Here is a 9,760-nt window from a genome sequence, read left to right as displayed (position 1 = left end):
AAATTAATGTCTGCAAAAACTGACTTTTGTAACAGGATGAAAATCAATAGAAATTTTCAGTTTCTCTCTTCAGGCTGAATCACATGAACATTTTGAGCCAAAGTAACAGAATGTGTCACGAGTCGAAGATAAATGTTCAATCAAAATTATCCAAAATCCATGTTTTGACATTTTCCATTGTAGTGAACTGGTCAGATTTTGCTAAATCCTGTTTCCTGTGACTATGAAACATGACACATAAGTTTTAATTTCCAGTTACTTCCACAATGGATGTGTGTAGGGTCCTACAGGGCCTTTGGGAACGTCAGCAGCTGGATACATTTGTTTCCCTTTTCCCGGCAGGATAAATTCCTTGTTTTTCCTTTTTTTGGTGATACTCACTCACAAGACTTGCATAATACACCACAGGCTGGAGGCTCTTTTTTGCCTTATGCGAGATTTCCTCGGGATAAGATTATAGATTTTGCAGTAGCTTTTTGCTAGAAAAATGTATTTTAACAGAAAATTTCCAGACTGCTCTGGAGCTGTGATGTTCACAGTAATCAGTGTTCATGGAATGTACTTTTCAAGCACATACTGGTCTTTATTATTTTGCCACATTTTGGCACCTGAGCCAGGAGGTAAATCCCAAATCCTGTGATCCACATAAACTAACCATCCTAGCTCAGAAAAGTAATTATGAAAAATCTGAATCAAACATGACCATAATGAGTTAAAAACATTTCAAATAATGCCCAACTCTGGCGAAGTAACAACCTACTTGCAGAGACTCCACAACGAGAAAAAAAATCTAAATTCATTGGATAAATTATTTGTTGCAAATTATTTCTTCAGCTCTAATTAGTAATCTTCATTTTACACAGTAGGCCTCTAATGACCTGCTTGACAACTATGATGTCTGATAGACAGTGGGGATTTGCATGAAAATGAGTTTTGTTTTCTCTCATCCCAGCCATAAAATGACAACAGTGGGGGGGCTTTACTGTGCAAAAAGGGAATAACCAGGCACCCAAGCTCTGGGGTAAAGGAGATAATTCAGCTATATTTTGGGAAACAGAGGGAAAAAACCAGGAGGCACTAATCAAACAAACAAACAAAAAATAATAGCGCCCTGCACACAAAGACTAATCAGATACAGTTACTAAGTGGAGTCATGTGAATAGCAGATGATGGAGTGAAAGCAGAAGATCCAGCTCTCAATGAAAACATGGTGACCCAGCTCTGATAGGTCTTGCACTGCTGTTTTCTGGGACTGAACAAGCTTTTGCCTTTTTATGGCAAGGGTTTTTAAATGTTGGACCTATTTCAAGAGCATTATCATCTCCTGTCTGCTGATAATTGACAGGATTTGGATCTTTCTCTGGCTTGTATATCCTGAACCCAGACAGATTCAAGAAGAAGACAATGCTCTTGCCAGTCACGAGCAGCTCAAATAAGGTTAAAACAGAGCAAGAGAAAATTAGGGTAAGGCAACAAGGCTAAAGCCCCTCCTGGAGCTCTACGGGTTTCTTTCTCTGGGATTTGCAGTATTTTTTTGTGATTTCAGCAGTGTTATTCCCAGCCCAGTTCAGCACATCTTGTGCTTTGACAGCTCACTGCACCTGGAAATTATTGTTTGATAAAAACTGGCAACTCCTCTCATTTTGGAAGGTTTTTTGGAAAAGCAACTTTATTCTTACTTGCTTTCTGAACTTCTGCTGGTGTAAAAAGAGGTGAAAGTGGGTGTCAGTGTAAGGTGCAAGAAGCACTGTAACACTGCTTGTGTGTTGATGGACAATATTCTTTGATCTAGGGGTGAAAGCAGGGAAAAGGTTGAAGGCTTGGCAAGCAGTCACTGGGTGCACATATATAATCTATCATCAGACAAGCTGCCATAAGAGTCCTGATGGTAAATATGAACATGATGGCTTGAATTGCTATGGTATTGGGGTAACTGAGACCAGAATCTGACCTCAAAAGCAATCTTAGCTAATTTATCTTTTTTTTAATTATTATTATTTTATTCGAAAGAGTATTGTAACCATATCAATTTGTTAAGAGAAAGGCAATTTTTAGTTGCTGGTCCCCCTGTTCACTTGATTTTTCTCTTAATGATTTGGCAAATGATCTCCCAGCAAAAAAAAAAAAAAGATGAAAGATGTAATAAACTGCTTTCAGCCACTTCTCTGTGAATTGATCCCACTCCTTCTTCATGTATTGTTGATCTTCTAATTTAATCACTTGTCCAGAGGGCACATGCAATTTTTTAGGAAGTAAAAATGTCACATAAGGGAAAAAAGGAGGAGAGTGAGAGTGGAAATGTCTTCCCTTGCCAGGCTGCATCTCTGATACAGGAAGCACCACCCAGCACAAGTGCTGCCCTGGGCTGGGGGGGTGAAGGGATGAAGAGGAGCCTGCCTTCATCCTCCTGGCATCGGTATCACCAAGCTTGGCTGGGGGAAGCATAAATCATTTCAGGGTGGATGGACAGGCAGCCAGGAACACATCAACACAGCCAGCATGATTGCAGGAGCTTTATTTTACCAGAAAACCAACCTAAAAATAGGCTGAGGAGGGCACAGGGGAGTGCTGTGTGCCAGCAGCCCTGGCCAGGTGAGCTTCCCCTCAACACCTTTGCAGAGGCAGCTGCAAAAGTGATTTTCCACAAATGGGCGTCAGGAAGTGAGTCTGTGCAGTGCTGGTTCAAAGGGGCAATGACTGCCCATGGTCTGCAGCCTTCAGCTGGTTGGTGATGGCAACATCTGGCTTTCATGTACCCTAAAAGGCAGAAGCTGAAGGGTTAGACATGGCTGTGCTTGTGGATGCAGCACTTGAATTATTTATTTAATTCTTTTGTGTGTTGGTTGGGGGTTTTGTTTTTTTAGGGTCAGGAGTTGCTATTTTAAAATGCCCTGTAAAAACCAGATGTGTAAATCAATTACCTTTTAAAGTGCATTTTCATGAGTGGGAGAAAACCTGCTCAGCTGTGATGCCAGCCCAAACCCACAGCCCCGATGCTCACCCCACACAGGTGTTCAGTCCCTCAAAGCCACAGCACAGCTCCTTGCTTTCACTCCCCAGGGTCCCCCTGCCAAGGGACCAAAGATCTGCATCCCTAGGAGAGGAGAAGAAGCAGTGAGCAGCAATTTCTGCACATGGATGTGCAACATGCAGCAATTCGGAGCAGGTGGTGCAGGAGGAGAAATGTCCAAGAAAGTCCTTTCTAGGGAGTTTACATGAACATCTGTAATGTGAAAAGCCAAGCTGGGACATGTGCCCACAGCCCTTTGTGTAGATCTCATCCAAATTTACTCCTAATCTCCTCCTGGTTTAGCTGGGCTGATCCAGGCTGCAATACCTGACAGTCCTTCCCCCGCGACACAGCAGAAAACGGGGATGTCCATGGGCTCTCCAAACCTGAGACTGTTCTGTGTCCCCCCATCCCCCTGGGTGTCTCCTGGGCACAGGGTGAAGTATAGAATGACCAAAATAGCCCTGCGTGCCTAGAAAGTGATGGCAGGTGGGGCCTGGACCTGCCTTTGCATGGTGAGGGTCATGTCTCTTGGGTTTCAAAAAAAGAAACAGACTGTGACTGCGGGCCAAGTCCTCTGCTGGAATAAATGGCCACGGTCCCACTGAGCAGAGTTCAATCTATTTATACTGGCAAAGAATTTGGCCCATCAGATAGAAGAAATCCTGGACTCCACTTTGACTCTCCAAGTTTCTGCCCCGTAGGGCCACAAGACTGTGTGTCCATAGAAAGGAACACTAAAAGGGAGCTCTACCACTAGCACTGTTTTGTAAAAATTGTGGATACAGAGAAAGTCAAACTTTTCATAGGAACACACCCATCCTGACTGGACTTTCTTAGGGGCTGTTTCTCAGTAGACTCAAACCATAAAATTCCCCTCTTGGCAATATTTGTACCTAATCAACTGAGTTCAAACCATGCACAGAACCAGGAATGGGGAAAAAATGGGGAGGCAAGAAACCCAAACTCCAATTCTCACTCTGCCTGTGGGACTTTCACCACCAGGGAAGCATTTTAGTAAAGGGTGATTTGCTCATCCAGGGTGTTCCTCTCTTCAGGAGGGTGGAGAGGGGATTTGGTTTTGCTTGTTTGTTTTAGAGAAGCTTTGAAAAGCTTTGGCTTCCTTTCAAATTGAGGGGAAGAGCTGCAAAAATCTAAAAAAAACCCACCACCAACCAGCAAACCCAAAACCTTGATGGGTTCTGAAAGCTCTTTCCTGCCCTGTTCCAGAAGGGGCTGTTAATTGCAGAGCATTTCAATTGCAGAAAGTCTGACTATTGAGTCAAAGAGTCTTTTTGAGCCTAACCAGATGCGTGGGGCTTTTGTAAGTCACTCTCAACATTGCAGGATCTCAATATAGTTAGCATTGCTCAGAATTTTTATTGCCAGTGGCTGTAAATATGTCTATATGCATATTTCACTGCAGAGACCCCTACAAGCATCTAGGAACCAAAACTTCCCCACCACACCCCGGCCACCGAAATTAGATTGCAGCCTGATTGTGTAACTACTGTGTAACAAGGTTTGCTCAGCCCCTCTGTGCACAACGCCTGTTTTCATAGCATTGAATGTGAGCGACATAATAGGCACCAGCTTGAATAGCCTCATGCCAGCGAGGCATTGCATTTCCCAAAGCAGCCTGAGTTTGCAAAATCTGGTCCAGCTGCTCAGCACACAGAAGGGTGACAAGCAAATGTCTCCCCGCCCGTGCCGGGCCAGGAACTGGAATGTGCGTGGGGAAACACTCCCCTTCCCCAGCCTGAGGTGGGCTGGTTGGCTTGTAGCACTGTCTGGGTTATTTCTTCAGGCTGCCACAAGCCAACTACACTAATGCTGTGGCCTTCACACATGTTTTGCCTGCACCAGCGTTTGCAGATTTGAACCAATAATGCTCGCACTAATATTGCTCCGTCTGCTGCTGCTCTGGCCTTTCCTCTTTGCTCTGAGTGAATGATTTAAAATGGCTCAAATCCCACACCAGGCTTGTTTTTCTAATGAGTTAGGCAGCAAATTTGTTCATGTATTCAGCCCTGGCTTCATCCTGAGTGGTATGGTACTGGAACAGCCCATAAACAGCAATTTGCTCATCTTTTAAGCTTTATTGTTTGGGCAATGGGTTTTACTCGGAGGGTTGAAGACCAACCCTCTCTTCGCACAAAATGTTTTCCCTGCTCCAACAATAACTACAACCCATTCTTTCCACTTTGCATTTATTTGCAATTAAAATAAATGGACCAAATGCTACCAGATGAAATGAACACGACATTTCTGGTTGACTTACCCACAGTTCCAACAGGTCCCATCGCCCGGCGGTCACTGCGTGTCCTCTGCGTCCCTTGTATACTGCTGACATTTTGGCTCTTTCCTGAAACAAGTCCTTCATGGACTCACTGGATCTTGTTCTCAGCCTGTCTCTGGAAGGGGCATGTTGACAGTGCACAGTTGCTATGGGAGGGTGGTCTCCAGTTCTGCACACACTGGTTTATTCTGGGGGATGTGAAGGAGCAGAGCTGCGGCCTGTCTCCCTGTGATAGTAGAGCTGTCTGTAAGTGTTTGGCTGTTGAAAGAGAATGGCAAAGCAAAGATTATGAGCCTGAGCTTATTGGAGGTAATCTTTCTAAGGGTTAACATAATTGAAACATGCTGTCTGGAACAAAGAAGTGAAGCATTTTGAGAAATTTTCAGGCTCTTTAGCATCAGATACATACACTTTAGGGAAAGGTTTTCCTGTTCTCACCCTTTCGTTATCGACCATCTCCTCTAACTCATGACTCAAAGTCACCCAGATCATGCTCCTTGGTTTGCCACCCTGCAGTGGTGTGACTTGTCTCTCTGTTTTGGGAAGTGCCCAGGGCAGTGCCCAGGAATAGCTGCTGCTCTCAGTGAGAGCCAGGCTGACAGAGAAGGGAGTGAGGACAGGACAAACTCGGGGCAGTATTGACATGTCTGTGTCTGCATGCTGAAGAAATCCACCTTCCTCCCATAAAGCTATTTTCTGTTGGTGATAAAACCAGCAGAAAGCTATTTGGAAAAAGGCTTTTTAAGTCTGAAATGTGCTAAGGAAGGCACTCAGGCTATTGGGAAGCTAATGCCCCTGTTCAAATTCTTCACCCTTTCTCTTCCTAGGCTCACATAGTGCCATTAGTCCTGCAATAACAGCCAGTATGGACACACTCTGAGCCAGGGATCTTGCCCTTTTGTCATCTTGAATTGTGTTTTCCTGCAGAAGCATTACTGTTGTCAGTGGGATGCTGGGGATGTTAGTGATGCAGCAGAGATGGAAGTCAATTGACTACTTGTAGAAGAGGGACAAGAGAGAGACAGAAGAGCAGATGTCTCCCCACACTTTCTGATGCATTGAGATGCAGCAGTGTACCAGGACACCAATGGCAGTGCCTGCCTTCCCATGGCTTTGAGGCAGTTGGGGATGAGGGAGAGCACAGGCCAGTCAAACCCATGAGCTAACCCCCAGTGTTTTGGGCTACAGGGGCTTTGAGAAGTCCCTCTGCATCCAGGCCTTCTTTCAGTGTCAAAGGACACTTCATCATCACAATGACATTAGGACTAAACTATCCAGCTATAGTTGATTAGCAGCTTTCAAGGGAAGGATGGCAAAGTGCTTTATGAGCTGCACACAGAACACTCAGCTGCACTGAGTCATTCTGGGACAAGGAGCAGTGGAGACACAGATCTGGGACAGAGAGCAGCGGAGGCACAGACGGTCAGCAAGCACGTGGGGCAGGAGAGGAAATGCCAGTGATTCCCGGGCAGACGTTCACTCCTGCCAAGTATGCCATCGGGCCTTTAATATCCCCACGGAGCAGATATTTTCAAAGTCTTTGCTAGACCTTAAAAAAAAAAAAAAATCGCATTTTAAGGTGTTTCTAGGCAGATGTACTGAAGAGAAGAGGAGTGTGTACATTCAGGTCGGCCTCTGCCCCACCGGGGTGCTGGCGCGGTGCGTTACCAGGTCAGCGTGATCTCAAACAAGCCGAACGTTTCGGGCAAGAGCGGTCACGGTGTTTTCAGCTTCATCTATTTTTATCAAAACACATGGGCTGCTTTGAGCATCGAGGTTTTTGGCACCCAGGCGTATCCACCCCGTGATTGCTCCCGGCTGCACGCAGACCCCGCGCCCTGGCCCTGGGGAGGAGAGCAGGGGCAGAGCCACGGAGGAACGAGGATCTTGCTGCACAGAAAGTGGACATTTTGACATACTCCCATCTCATATTAGAAATGTTTTGATTTTGCTTCCTCTGCAGAACATAAACAGATTTTGAAACCTCAGAAGTTGCCATGAGACAAACCCGTTGTTTCCTGGCCAGCTCTAATTGCGGTTCGTGACCAGCCCTTGCCTATTGAAGTCAGAAATTACACAAGGGAGGATCCTGGCTCAGCAGAGATTTGTAGGGAGAAATGTGATTTGTCACGACCTCTTTAAGCAAACTTAATTCTTCAGTTAAAGGCTTTTTTGTGTGTGTTTTCTGTCCCTCCTCAATACCAGAAAATACTTGCAAAAAGTGTCCTACATGCAGTGTGATAATGGGAAGGGGCTGATATGAACATGGCATGTGATATGAATATGGCATGTGATATGAACGTGGCATGTGATATGAACCTGGCATGTGATGTCAGCATGGCAATGCCCTGTTTTCTCTGGCTTTCATGCCCTGGAGTGCTGGGATCTGAGTGCAGCCCTGTGGGAACTGGAGAACATCCCTCGTGTGCCAGAATAGCACAGCCACCCCAAGGGCTGAGTTGAGCCTACAGCAACAGTGTCCCCTTCCTTCACCCATGTCTCTGTCCTCTAAATCCATAGGCTGAGGCTTCCAGAGTTGTCTTGGAGATTTTAATGCCTACAGGAAAGAAAAGGAAAAAAAAATGAAGAAGAGAGAAGAAGAAATGAGGCACCCAATTCCTGAAGACAACTTTGAAAATATCAACCTTGTATTTCTGGGCAGCTCAGGAGCTCAGAATTGCTGCCAAACTGGACAGAAGTAGGGTAAAGCAAGGAAAATGATGAAGTCCTTGGCCAGAGGGGCTTGCCCACGGTAGGAGGAGGCAATGAGGGTTGCCTGACCACACTTGAAGAGTGAAATGTCCAAGGGGCAAAAAAGGTGGCTGGACAGAGGTGGCTGGTGTTGAGCAAAACAAAATGTGGCGGTACACCAGAAAACCTTTCCTCAGGCTGAACTTCAACCTGTTGTGAAACCTTCCCTCTGGGGAAATGCTGGAAACCCCCGAGTTCATGGCTGGAACAGCAGGAGGCCCCGGGAGGATGCGCCCCTCGGTGAAATACAGCTCTGGAGAGAGCTAGTGTACCTGGGCTCTTCTGATTTATCTGATCACATCAAAGCAACCCATCCTGCAGGGCTCAGTGCAGGCAGAGACGTGACCAGCAGCCAGGTTTGGCAGAGCAGGGGCAGAAAAAGACAATTTTGCAACTGGTTGGTTGAGTTACAACAGGAGTGCACAGACCCATTGCGTGGAGAGGCACTAAATCTACAGGCCAGTGTTTTCCTTCGGGATCAGGGCTTCACTGAAGAGAAAATTCTGATTTCACTGTCTGACACAAAACAAGTGGATGGCACTGCCAAGGATTTATAAATATAGGGCTTCTTTCAAAATAATCAGCAGTGCTCTTGACCTGAATTCAGGCTTTAGGTTTTTCATCCCTTCTCATGACAATTTTATTTTATCATCCCCGCCACCACATGGATTTTTCTGCAATGACTAATTCTGAAGATGGTAAGCTCTCTGCTGAAAAACAGCATCAAAAATGTGTAGTTATCAGGAGTAATGGGTGCCAAAGGCACAAATCTTGCAGCTGTGTGAGGGGAAATGATGACAGTCACATGAACAGAATTATTTGCATCCCATCTTTGTCCTAGAGCTTCTGTAAAAGAAAAACAATCCTTTTTTTTTTTTAAGTGTCTGAGGAATAACATCATAAACAAAAAAAAACAACAAACCTTCCAAGTTACTGTTCAATTTCCTTTGTGGTGTCTGTAGCAATCCCTCAAAGGGTTAGCTCTGAGCATTTCTTTTGCAAGGATAACACAGGAAACGATTTCAACTGTGTTGGTAAGTACAAAGCTCGTTTTTTTTCAATGGATTCTTTGTGTATTTGGTTTCCATTTATACTTCTGCATTTTGGTGCACCTAAGCAAACACTTATGGGAGGAGCCAGGGAGCACTGAATTATTTTCTCAGAATTGATATTTTGAATATTTTCAGCCAGCTTTCAAGTTGACTGAAAAATGAGGGTCATTATTTAGGAGGAAAATTCCTTGGTTTATTCCACATTTTCCCAATATATTATGTTTCAAACTTAAAACCTCAATAGCATCTGGACGCTCCAAGGTGTTTATCCCTGGCCTGCACTCTGCAGTGCTCGTCCATGCTGCTGTTCAGGAAGGAGAAGTGTTATGTGATGTATCGGACCTGCTGTGACTCATCTCACATACCTGAAATTATCTGAGAAATCACTGAAGACCCTCATTATTGCAAGAAAAAAATTTAATTCTTCTCTGTCAGAAGATAAAAGCTGTCATGTTTTGACCACAGCAAATCTTGAAAAAGGGAAAGAAGAGCTCACATTCTGTGATCACTTTTTCACATGTCATTGACTGCCATGATAATACCATTGCCAAACCCTTTGGCATCTGAAGCCTTGGCAGTTGTCATCTTTAAGCCATAAACCAGGGGCTGCTTCTCCTGAAACCCTCTGGCTCTTAGGCTTCACTTTTC

The 9,760-nt window shown here is 44.9% G+C and overlaps 1 long non-coding RNA gene across 2 annotated transcripts; it reads right to left on the bottom strand.

Moving 5' to 3' along the window:
• Window positions 1-2,584: 2,584 nt before the first annotated feature.
• Window positions 2,585-5,387, bottom strand: LOC127468768 (uncharacterized). Of its 2 annotated transcripts, none has more exons than XR_007903672.1 (3): window positions 5,292-5,387; window positions 3,002-3,094; window positions 2,585-2,757 (listed from the first exon to the last, which is right to left on the bottom strand). It is a non-coding gene; the product is annotated as an uncharacterized LOC127468768 (long non-coding RNA). The 2 variants fall into 2 exon arrangements; XR_007903673.1 differs by lacking the exon at window positions 5,292-5,387 and adding an exon at window positions 3,338-3,432.
• Window positions 5,388-9,760: the final 4,373 nt, after the last annotated feature.

Source organism: Manacus candei, unplaced genomic scaffold, assembly GCF_025592945.1.
Source record: "Manacus candei isolate 608988 ecotype Guabito, Panama unplaced genomic scaffold, ASM2559294v1 h1tg000015l, whole genome shotgun sequence".
Lineage (NCBI taxonomy): Eukaryota > Metazoa > Chordata > Aves > Passeriformes > Pipridae > Manacus > Manacus candei.
The sequence above is the reverse complement of the archived record's forward strand: the minus strand, read 5'-3'. Positions and strand labels throughout refer to the sequence as shown.